The sequence below is a fragment of the Lactuca saligna genome, chromosome 5, assembly GCF_052625555.1.
Source record: "Lactuca saligna cultivar CGN05327 chromosome 5, ASM5262555v1, whole genome shotgun sequence".
NCBI classification, from domain to species: Eukaryota; Viridiplantae; Streptophyta; class Magnoliopsida; order Asterales; family Asteraceae; genus Lactuca; species Lactuca saligna.
The window spans coordinates 285,103,735-285,116,899 of NC_136421.1; the positions used below are offsets into that span (position 1 = coordinate 285,103,735).

Genomic DNA, 13,165 nt, shown 5'->3' on the forward strand with positions numbered 1-13,165 from the left:
GTGCATCTTTTAGTAATAATTGTGTTAGAGGTTTCGTGATTTTGGAAAAATCTTTTATAAAACGCCGGTAAAAACCTGCGTGTCCCAAAAAACTTCTAATGCCCTTCACATTAGTTGGTGGAGGTAATTTGGCAATGGTGTCTATCTTTGCCCGATCCACCTCAATTCCCTTTTTAGAGACTTTATGTCCCAAAACTATACCCTCCTTGACCATGAAGTGACACTTTTCCCAATTTAGGACCAAGTCGGTTTTCTCACATCTAGCAAGCATTGAGTCAAGATTTGTGAGGCAGTCATTGAAAGAAGATCCGAATACAGAAAAGTCATCCATAAAGACCTCCATGAATTTTTCCACCATATCATGGAATATGGCGGTCATGCACCTTTGAAATGTCGCAGGTGCATTGCATAGTCCAAATGGCATGCGTCTATAGGCGAAAGTCCCACTGGGGCATGTAAAGGTGGTCTTTTCTTGGTCCATTGGGTCTATGGGTATTTGGAAATACCCTGAAAACCCATCTAAAAAGCAATAGTAGCTATGGCCCGATAGTCTCTCTAACATTTGATCTATGAAAGGAAGGGGAAAATGGTCTTTGCGAGTGGCATCGTTTAGCTTTCGATAATCGATGCACACTCGCCAACCGGTTACCGTTCGCGTTGGAATTAACTCATTCTTTTCGTTGGTAATGACCGTCATTCCTCCTTTCTTGGGCACCACTTAGACCGGACTCACCCATGGACTATCGGAGATGGAGTAGATGATTCCTGCATCCAAAAGATTGACCACCTCCTTCTTGACGACTTCTTGCATGTTCGGGTTTAATCGTCTTTGATGTTGCACCACCGGCCTTGCTCCTTCTTCTAAATTGATTTTGTGAGAGCAGTAGGATGGGCTTATTCCCTTGATGTCGGAGATGCTCCATGCGATGGCTATTTTCCTATTCTTCAACACACGTACAAGCTCCTCCTTTTCCGTCTTGGATAGATCCGAGGCTATGATCACCGGCTTCTGATTTCCTTCTTACAGAAAGGCATACTCCAGATGGTCAGGTAGTGTTTTGAGCTCCAATTTGTTGTGCATAGTGACGGACTCGCCGAGTGCATGTTTGGTACTCGGCGAGTTGGTGGCTGCATTCACGACTTCTGACTTTTCTTCAGATGTACTCGGCGAGTAGATCGGGTCTACTCGGCGAGTAGGGCTTTCAGCTTGCTTCTTTATTTCTTCATACTCCGCTTCTTCCAACAGTCTTTCAATCTCTAATAAGTCCTTTTCTGGATCAAATACGTCTTCCAAAGCTGCAAACTTGCTGGAATCTTCAGGTATGTCTTCTTCCAATAATTCGTCAAGCATGTCGATTGAGAAAGCCGTGTCATCACTACTCCTTGAGTACTTCATGGCTTGGTCTACCCCGAATGTCACTGAATCGTCCCCAACTCGCAATGTGAGCTTAGAATCTCTCATGTCTACGATAGCGCTAGCGGTGTTGAGGAAGGGCCTTCCAAGGATGATTGGCACTTGCGGATCCGCCTCCATATCGAGAATGATGAAATCAGTCGGGAAGACAAATTTGTCTACTTTCACTAGCAAATCTTCACAAATGCCTCTTGGGAAAGTAACAGTCTTGTTTGCCAAATGAATTGCCATTCGAATTGGCCTTGGCTCCGGGAGGTCCAGCTTTTTAAAGAACGAGTATGGCATAAGGTTCACACTTGCTCCAGAATCAACTAAGGCATGAATTGCAGCCAAGTTGCCAAATTGGCAAGGCAAAGTTAAGCTCCCCGGATCACCCTTCTTCTTTGGTAATTTGTTTAGCATTGCGGCGGAGCAATTCTCATTAAGTACTACCTTCTGCACTTCCTCCATCTTTCTTCTGTTAGTGAGGAGTTCCTTAAGGAACTTTGCATACTTGGGCATTTACATGACGGCTTCAATGAAAGGAATGTTGATTTGAAGAGTTTTAATATGATCTAGAAACTTCTGATATTCCTCTTCCTGCTTCTCTTTCTTGGCTCGGGCTGGGTATGGTATTGGAGGCTGGTATGGTTTCAAGGGTGGCTATTCATTTGTTTTAGCAGAGGTACTCGCCGAGTCCATCAGTCCTACTCGGCGAGTAGGACTCTCAGATTGTGAGTGTTGGTTTTCGACTTGTTCTTCCGTTCCTTCCTTCTGTGAGTCCTTGGTTGCTTCAGTTCGAATGGGGGCTAGGGGAGTAATAATCTTCCCACTTCTTGTGGTAACAATATTTACTTGTGCGCCTCGTGGGTTGTTCTCGGTTTTGCTAGGAAGCTCACCCGGTGACCTTTGGTTTAGTTGTTGAGCAAGTTGCCCAAGCTGCGTTTCTATGTTGTGGATGGATGCTTGCTGGTTCCTGAGCATTGTTCTTGTTTCTTGGATAGCAGCATCGTGGTCACTATGTCTTTTCTCGGAAGCGGCCACAAATTTAGTTAGCATATCTTCCAAGCTTGGCTTCTTCTCTTGCACCGGCTCCTCCTTTTGGTAAAAGCCTCTCCCTTTTTGTCTGTACTTCTCCTCCTTGGCCTTTTTGTACTCTTCGTAAGGCAGCCACTCCTTCTTTTGTTTGCGCCAGTCCTCATCATACCGGTCACCGCTCGAATAACATACTTGTGCCTTTTTGTTGCCGTTCTCATCCAAATCGCAATCTCTAGTGAGGTGAGGTCCATTGCAGTTTTCGCAACCCACCCGTATGGCATGGATAGTTTGATCCATTTTGTCCATTCTCCTATCCATGGTTTTTAACATGGCCATGACCGCGGATAAATCTTCAGTAGCAGCGTATGCGGCTCCCCTCGTGACATCATTCCTAGGGTTGTGGTATTCTCTAGAGTGTTTGGAGAATTCTTCAATCAATTCTTTAATCACTGGGGGTGGCTTCTTTGTAAGTGGGCCTTGTGAGTCTAGCAACTGCCGGGTCGTGACATTGACTCCACCATAAAAGATGGAAACTTCTTGTTGGCTGTTTAGATCATGGTGTGGGCAATTTCGTAGCAGACTTTTGTACCTCTCCCATGCTTCATATAATGACTCTCCAGCTTGTTGTTCAAAGTTTGCAATGGCCTTCTTGAGTTTGGCTATCTTGGATGGTGGGCAAAAGTGATCAATAAATTCTTCCTTCATTCTGGCCCAAGTAGTGACTGACCCGGGGGGAAGTGATTTGAGCCAGTCTTTAGCAGCACCCTTGAAGGTTACCGGAAGCATCTGAAGTAGTTGAGTTTCGCGGGTTACATTTGGAATGTTGAAGTAATCAGCAAAATCATTTACTTCATCCAAATGTTTGTAGGCATCTTCATGATCTTTCCCATAGAAAGATATTTCCTTGAGTGAAGCTAGGATATGACCTTTTAGCTCGAAGGTAGCAATTGCGGGTTGCACAAGTCCCGGGCCATGGTCGTCGCGCATCCTCTTCTTCCATTCTCCCATGGGAATTTCATCAATGTTAGCCATAGTGAATGCTAACTCTTCCTCCGATTCGGTTTCTTGTTCGTACGTTGCCTCCTCTTCTTCCTCGGTTTCGTATCCAATATCTTCTTGAATCGGCTCCTCAATTATCAAGGAAGAGCTTGAAGCTCCTGATTTACTGCTCTTCATTTTGCCAAAAACAGTCTTCAAGTTGGACAATGGTGATTTCTTTGGTGTGCTTGAACTCTCCACGTCCTTCCCTTTGTTTCTTTTCAATGCGGATTCGGGGTCTTCAAACGGGGGTACCAGTGGTGTGTTTGCTCCTCTGGTCATGAAAGTCCTGAAATTGATCAAATAAAAAAAACATAAAAAGAACAAAAAGATTGTAAACAAATAAAAAAAATTGCTGACTAAACTGTTACTCACCGAGTAGGTGCGAGTGCACTCGGCAAGTATCAGTGATATTTCAAAAAAAAAATTCTAAGTTTTAACCTAACTAAAACAGATACTAAAACCTAATTACCAGTTACTAGATTGCAATAAATGAACTTTATGCAAGTAAACTCACACAAAGGATCGAAAAAATTAGGAATTAGCTTAATTATTTAGAACCGTTCCCCGGCAACGGCGCCAAAAACTTGATGTGTGTAAATTCAACTAGTTTTATCCCTACTTTTTATTAATAATTTGAGCACACAAAGGCAGTGAACCTGTCTTTAAGTGGTATAGATTGATAAGTAAGGTATCGAACTCAGGGAACGGACAATTAAACTAATAGCTAATTTTCACTAAAACAAATAATAAAAGCAAAGGGTTTTTCTCTAGTTTTGCAAGACTAGAAACTTAGACAAACTAAATTAACTAATTAACTAAAGCAACAACTATTCACCAAATTTGATAAAGATGTTTCTATTTAGGTTCAACCAATTCACTCCTATGGTTATTTAAGTTAATGTGGATTAATTGCTATTGGTTACCAATGATAATAGTTAGGTTCATATTCATTACTCCTAACCCTTAGACAATTAATTAATTTAAGCGTTGATCAAGTGTTTAAACTAACTAATTCCCTAGATTAATTATTTGGATTAAATAAGATTTGTAATGGTTAATTAAGTTATTAATTCAATTAACCTCTTGTTGATGGTTTCTCAAACAAGCTCACACATTAATCTTCTTATTTTCTTATTAATCTTAGTTTCATACTCATTACTTCTAAGCATACGTTTTACCATTCACATAGACATATGAGGTTAACAATTAAGTGATGTTCATGCAACCTAATTGCCTTCCAATTAACAGAAAATAGTAGTGATTAATACATAAGGTTCTTTAACAAACTTAATTTAATAAATCACCAATAGACAATTAAGCAAAAATTAATAATTAAACCATAGGAGTTCTTTGGTATTCCCCAAACAGAAACAAAAACGAATTTAGCTCATAGTTGCAGTAGAAACAAACACAAAAACAAAGTTTATTAAAGCAAACATGTTTAATTCCTAAGTCTAAGTGGTAGAATTAACCTAATTGCTTGAATTCTTCCAACTCTTGAAGCTTAGGGTTCCTTAGCGCCTTCTGAACCTTTTAGTCGCAGCTAATCCTTCAAAAATCGCCAGGAATCCTGTCCCATGGGATAAGGATTCGTCTTTTAAAGATATCCCAAAACAGAGGGTACTCGGCGAGTAGCAGAATCAACTCGCCGAGTAGGTCCATACTTATCCGTCTTGAATTAGCAGTCGTATTTATCTTCTGGCATATCGTCGTGTACTCGCCGAGTAGGGTCGATCTACTCGCCGAGTAGATCCTTCTTTCACTCTTTAATCTTCACTTGCTTTCCTTTTCTCCTTTTTGCCTCCAAGCATATCTTTTGGACTGAAAACACAATTCACAGCATTTTAAGTACCTTTTGTCCACATTATCTTCATAATTAACCAAAAATAACTAAGAATATATGTTAAATAATTAACTAATTATGCACATATCAAGTAACAACCAAAATGAAGGATGGAGAGTCCATCACAACCCACTTGCAAAGAATGCAAACATATGTGGATTGTTTGCTCAAGTTGAATGTCAACTTCGATGAAGAGTTGTCCATTGATATTATCCTCCACTCTTTACCTCCTTGTTATGAACAGTTCAAGATGACTTATCATATGAACAATGATGAGGTGACCTTGAGCAAACTTCAAGGGTTGTTAAGAACTGCTGAAACCGGCTTGAAAGGAAAAGTTGTCGCATTAACTCCTACTGCTTCTGCCCCTGTTATGGCAATTAGACGAGGGAAGGGGAAGAAGAAGAAACGCTCATTCTAAGAACCGCAAACATGATGGATCTTCTTCAAGTGGAACCAAAGTTGGTTCTGCTGCTCCTTCACCTAATCCGAAAGATGCAGAGTGCTTCTACTGTCACGATAAAGGGCATTGAAAACGAAGCTGCCCGAAGTATCTACAAGATATCAAGGATATGAAGATAAAGCCCACCTTCACATGTATTTACACTATTCAATCTAATAACTCATCACATGCTAGTTCTTGGGTCCTTGACACAGGGTGTGGTTTTCACATTTGTTATGATTTGCAGGGTCTAAGAAGAAGTACGGATGTGGAGCATGGGAAAATGAACTTGATCATGGGGAATACGAGAGCGTCGCATGTCACCAAGATTGGATTTTATTTTTTATTGCTTAGTAGTGGGTTAGGTTTAGAGCTGAATAATTGTTGCTACTCATCAGAGATGACGAGGAGTATTATTTCATTTCATGGTTTGTATAAGCAAGGTTTTAGATTTTCATTTAATAATGAAATTGGTTCTATTAATGCTTTCTATAATGGTACTTTCTATTTTAAAGCATTACCTTGTAATTGTATATATGAAACTGTGATGGTTGTAGACAACTTAGGAAATAATGTGCTGTATATTGATTCGTCCAATGGTTTGGACAATGCATGCTTGAGGCATTATCGTCTTGGACATGTCAACAAGAAGCACATAGCCCAACTCCAAAAGGATGGAGTGTTGGAGTCATTTTACCTGAAGTTGGATGATACTTGTGAATCTTGTTTGCTTGGAAAGATGACCAAGTCACCCTTCACTGGTACTTGTGAAAGGGGTGAGGGTCTGTTGGATCTCATACATACCGATGTGTATGGACCCTTCAGATCCACCACAAGGGATACTAACCACTTCTATGTGACTCTTAATGATGATTACAACAAATATGGTTATATCTACTTAATCAAGCGTAAGTTAGAAACCTTTGAAAAGTTCAAATAGTTGAAACAAGAAGTGGAGAATCAGCTGGGTAGGAAGATAAAGATGCTCCGATCTGATCGAGGTAATGAGTATCTTAGTATCGAATTCCACGACTATCTTAAGGAATGTGTAATTGTTTCATAATTGATGCCACCTAGGACACCACAGCTTAATGGTGTGGCTGAGAGGCGCAATCGAACCTTGTTGGACATGGTTCGTTCCATGATGATTCGAGCTTCATTACCTATATCATTATGGGGGTATACCTTATAGATTGCCGCCCATGTCCTTAATATAGTCCCAACTAAGAAGGTTATCAAAACACCTCACGAGATGTAGACAGGGAAGGTTCCCTTGTTAACACATATCAAGGTTTGGGGTTGCGAGACTTTTGTAAAACGAGAGACTCGAGACAATCTCGAACCTCATAGTGAGTGATGTATTTTCATCGGCTACCTACAAAAATCCTTTGGATATCTCTTCTATAGACCGAGTGATAATGTTGTCTTTGTTGCGAAGAGAAGGGTTTCCAGCGAAAGAGAACTCATATTCCAAGAGGACAGTGGGAGGCAAATTGACCTTGAAGATCGTCAATAGTTAAGTGATGAAGGAACCTCAAACACTAACGCTCAACCCGATAAGGAAATTCTTATTGAACAAATTGACAAGTCTTACATCTGAGACATTCCAGTAGAGTTAGTGTTCCACCTGTGTTATATGGTTTTCATATAACAACTAAAGGTGATACATTTATCAGTGATAGTACATTGATAAATTTGGATGATCTAATAACTACAAGGAAGCCATGGCAGGCCCTGAGTCTGTAAAATGGAAAGAGGCTATGGACAGCAAGATTTAGTCCATGTATGATAATCAAGTTTGGAAATTGGTTGACAACGTACTAGGTCGTAAGACGGTCGGGTGAAAATGGATCTTCAAGAAGAAGACCGACATGGATAGGAAAGTACACAGATATAAGGCACGACTGGTTGCGAAGGGCTTTACTCAAACTCATGGAGTTGACTATGATGAGATCTTCTCACCAGTAGCGAAGATTAAATATATAAGGGTTATGCTAGCCATAACTTGGAAAAGTTCCAAACAGGAGACAATAGCTAATTCAACGTGCGAATCAGAGTACATAGCAACAAGAGAAGCGTTGAAGGAGGCGATATGGCTAAGGAACTTCATCGAAGACCTTGGAGTTGTACCAACTACAAAGGAGCCTATGGAGATTTTCTGTGACAATGAGGGTGTGGTCGCCTTAACTAAGGAACTAAGGGATCATGGCAGATCCAGACACATTGACAGAAAATATCACTTCATAAGACATCAGGTAGAAGAAGGACTCCTCGTAGTAAAGAGGGTATCGCCTGAGGAGAACCCAACAGATCCCCTTACAATGGGGTTGAGTAGGGTTAAGCACTTATAGCATGTGAGGAGCATTGGGCTGAAGGACGATATTGGTTTTAATGATTAGATACTTGTTTTAGAAACTTGTAATAGATAATATGTAATTGACATTTGATGATTAAATAAAAGGAGTTTTATTTATGAGTAAAGTTACTATATTGTGTCAATTTTTTACTATTGTTTCATTTTGCATGTTTTGACTCCAGAATAATAAAATTATTCAAACTATCCACAGTCGATCATACTTTGGAAGTAGGTATTAAGGCGAGACTATCATGAATTGGCTTGTAGATTGTCTGAAGTGTTTAGACATATCAAAAGTTTGCTGCAACATTCATGAGTGCTCTTAAAATAAGATTTGAGTATTGGATTAAACCCACACTCACATGAATCACTTCATGGAATTTATCACGAGTGATTGTGAGACGATAATATTTTATAGTCTTCAAACCAATATATATGAGTTGTTGACTACAAGTTGGTTGTGCATTGATAGTACGAATACACATCAGTAACTTGATGTTATAAAACATTTGTTGTGTATGATTTAATGAGTAGTTAGTACAAGCATATAAGTCGAAGTTTATCCATTCCTTTTAATACTTGGAGGATTGAAAGCGATATCTTAGGCCCCTCGATGATTTTGTCTTGACTTATGTGACAGGCCCGATCAGGACTCAGTTGATGTGTTCAGTTAATTCCTATGTCAAACAAATCGGAAATTAGGAAACAAACTGCTGGACAATAAGTATGACTATGTTCCATGTATTTGTTCACATGATATCTTGAAGAACAAAAGATTATATGATCCCTTATCTAAAGGACGCGTTAGAATTTGAAAATGGCTTTTGAGAGCTACGATTGCTAATGCGTTTTACTTATAGTTATAGTTATTAGACTTATCCAAGTGGAAGACTATTGGATTAAGTGTCTAAGCCCATAACTATAATAGGTATGTACTTAACTTGACAGTAGCATGGTCCTTTTGGTTTGCCTTCACCAGAACAATCTGATAGGATGGATATTTGAGAAAGACGTTATTTTTGATTTATTAATATATTATAAGTATAATATACTAATGGAGAAATCATATTATTTAATTAGTATTGACCAATAATTAATTTAGTGATCAAAAGAGAGTGATAAAATTAACATGGACTGATTATGTGAATCAATGATACATATGGTTTGGGCTATTGATCCATGATGGACTAAGTTTATGTGAGAGTCCATGAAGAGTTAGTCCATATGGGTTATTGGATCATAAGCCTAAGTGTATGGATTAGGGTTTACAAGTGACCCTTGGAATTCTACATTATATATATGTAACCCTTGGCCCAAAATTGGTACACACAAGTATTCTAGCAAGAGTATAGCCGAGTTTAGGTGCCTAGAAGCTCTCTCTCATTGACCTCCAATTGTTGGTGGTGTTTGTGACTTATTAGTGGCATCACACTTAAGGTGCTAAGCTCTTGAAAGGCCAAATTCAGCAAGCTACAACAAGAGGTAACAATCTAATAAATTTTATGATTAATATATCAAGTTGTATGCTAGATAGGCTTCATGCTTTGGAAATTTGAAATTTGCATGTATAACTAGAGAAAACTTAGATCCAAAGCATTAGGGTTGTGTGTGCACCATAGGGATGTTATAGTGCTAAAAACCCATTAGAGACAAGAATATGAAGTAAGGCCAAACCAAACATTCCTAGGCTATAAAATATTAGTTATGTACAACTATGATGTATACAATAAGCAACTACAATAATGATGTCAATTCCATATAAAGAATAACCCTAGGATACCAGGCATCATATAATCATGCAATTCTATCATGCAATTCCTGAAGATCCCTAGCCTAACACTAGCATGTTGTTATAACATATCACAATATTAAATAATAATGTGGTAATTTTGGGTCTACTTACTGGTTCCGATTGATCGTACACATCGCATCATATATTATTTTGAAAGCAATTTGAAAATCATTTTTTTAAAATCTTTTCCCTTATTTTGAGACCGGATTCACACGAGTGTTCATCCAACTCACTCAAATCAATGCTCTGATACCAACTTCTGACACTCATAAAAATCACAAGAAATTTAAACTTTTTAAACTAACCCGAATTCATAAATTGATTACAATCAGTGTTTTCAAAACATTTTCAAACATCAGAGTCTCCCAAAATCATAAGTCATAAACAAAAGGATGTGTACGGTTACGCCTTCGCCTTCCTGCAGTCATCCGAAGTACTTGAAATATAACCAAAAACTGTAAGCTAACATTTAGTGAGTCCCCCCAAAGTACCAACACATAAGCAGATAATATATACAATAACATCATGCACTGGGTCCACAACTAAATGACTGGATTAACCCTGAGCCCACAACATAAGTCTGGCTTGCCCTCGGGGCCCACAACTTATGTATGGCTTGCTCCCTAACCAAATAAGTCATCAGACTGATTTACACTTAAGCCCTCAATACGAGTCTGGCATACCACCCGGTCCTTAGCTTGTATTTGGAATGGTCGTAAGCCCTCAGTATGAGTTTGGTATGCCATACCCGACCCTCAACCCATAACTGGAATGCTCCAGGGTTTTTTGGCTACCACACGAAGCAGTACGACCTCAACCCAACACAATATGTCGACATATAACAAATAACAACGTATAAAGATAAACATACATACATAATCACAGGTAGTCCTACATATTTACTAGACTAGGATATCGACAACCAGCATAATCATTCGTATCTATTCCATACTCAACATATCAATGATCAACATGATATCAAACTAATGGACCGACCTTGGTGCTTTCGACCCGTAAGTACAGTGAGGAAGAAATTACCTCACAACATGAACAGTAGCTGACGAGGTCCCGACTCCGAATCTCAGCTCTAACTGTCCCAAATGATCAATCACAATCAAAATCCAAAAATAACCAAAATACCCTTAGGGCAAACTTGGTAAAAGTCAAAGTCAAACTGGTCAAACCAACTGAGTCAACCCAACCAAGTCAATCTAGCTGAGTCAGATTAGAATGAGTACGTGGGGCATACTCCGAAGGTACGCTGGGTGTACTCGCATGCTGACCACCACCAGGGTGGTTGATCTTATATGCTGGGCGTACTCCAAGTACGTGAGGCGTACTCCTAGAAGCTCTAAAACTCATTAAGTGCTTAATGGATTAAGCACTCACGTCCATTTTTTAGATCTATGGCTAAAATACCCTCTATAGTCATAAAGTTTCCAACTTTATGACTTTTCATGTCCATTGAGAGTTTAACTCAACTTCTTAATCCATTAAGACCTTCTAAATGATGCATGGAACAAAAACCAACCATTTAAAACCCATTTTTATGACTCAAGACCTCTCCAAGGGTCTGAAAGGACAACTTAATAGGTCAAGAACATGCTTTGTTCATGAAACACCACATTTGGGACAAAAAGAACCTAAAACTAAGCCCAAAACAAGATCTACAAGAAACTACACAAAGTTTAAAACTTGATATCTCAAAATGACGCCAAAAGGTGGTGTGATCCTGGATCCAGAGAGCTTTACTCCTTCAAGGTGATATCCTCTTCCTTCATTCTTATTCAAAAGCAGAAAACACACACACTCAAGCTTAGAAATGCTTCACAAGAGGGATTAGGGTTGCAAAAACGTTTCAAGAGGGTGGAGGCTGATGAGGCGAGGGAAAATGTGGCTACAATGGGGTTTAAATATGAGCCAATCCCTAAAAATTAGGGTTTGCATGCCTAGCACGTACGCCCTGCGTACCTATGTATGCCCCGCGTACTAAGGCGTGCCTTAGTACGCTAAGCGTATATACATACGCATGGCGTACTCCCTAACCTTTCCAAATTACGAAAATGCTACTAGGGCTTCCAATGTACACTTATTTTCTACTTAGGGACCAAAATACAATATAATTAAACTATAAGGTTAAAATTAGAAATACTTTATCATCAGGATGTTACCATGGGCGGATCCAATGTAGAGCCCGGGATACCCCTCAAAAATTTTTCGGTAGTGTAATTCTTTTTAGCAAAATTTCATTTTATATAGTGTATATATATGTTTCCCTTCACTTATAAACCTAAACAAACATGTGGTCTGTTAGATAGGTCACTAATATATTGAAGTAGAGATCTAAAGATCAAATCTTTATTCTTACATGTTCTTTGTTTACTTTTTATTTTTATTTTTTTAGTTATTCTATCCCACATCGCCAAACATATGTAAATTTAGTCAATTTCATCTATTATATTAACCTATTATCTTCATGCTTCGTTTGATATTTATTTTGATTCCCACATCAATTCAAGTATCAAAAGATACTTCGATTTCATGTTTATATAAATGAAATTGAAGTACCGAAACCGAAGCACCCCGAAAAAAAAATTAAGCTATCCGAATTTTTTTTGGGATACCTCTGTACTTTGATATTGGCTCCGCCATTGGATGTTACACTCCAAATTCTGAAAGTTAGGCAACACAAGTTGCCTCATTTTTAAAGCAATTAAAAAATTTTCTTTTCGAAAGAAAAGTTCACAGGTAAAGTGAGAAAAGTTTTGAAATTGGTCGGTCATTCAAAGCTCATCTAGAGCTAATAGTGATAAGAACAAGCATGAAACTATTTTAAATGATGCTTGGTATAACTGTGACCAAACTGACCACTTTGCTAAAAACTGCAAGTATAAGTCGTTTGGATCCAATGCAGACTTTTATGGAGCCAAATATAAAAGATAGACAACCTAATACTCCGTAAAAGAAGCACAACCAAAGTTCTTTATTTAAAAATGCTCGCAAATTCGTTTGTTTATAAGACTTAAGTGGGAGTTTCAGAACTTACGACAAAAATTTCGCAAATACATAAGGGAATTCATGACGAAAATTAGTGAGTTTTTCTTGTTAAGAAAATCCGGTGAATTCCTTTATTTATTTATTTTTTTTCTCAATTTAAATGGTTATTTTGTAAAAATGTATTTTTATATTTAATATTATTTACAAGACATAGCATAAAAGAGGTTCTGAATTTGGCCAAGATTTTAGAACACCCTATTTTC

The 13,165-nt window shown here is 38.5% G+C and overlaps 1 non-coding gene across 1 annotated transcript; it reads left to right on the forward strand.

The window, feature by feature from the left end:
- Positions 1-2,981: 2,981 nt before the first annotated feature.
- On the forward strand, positions 2,982-3,088 carry LOC144999028 (small nucleolar RNA R71). The gene has a single exon (XR_013660556.1). It is a non-coding gene; the product is annotated as a small nucleolar RNA R71 (small nucleolar RNA).
- Positions 3,089-13,165: the final 10,077 nt, after the last annotated feature.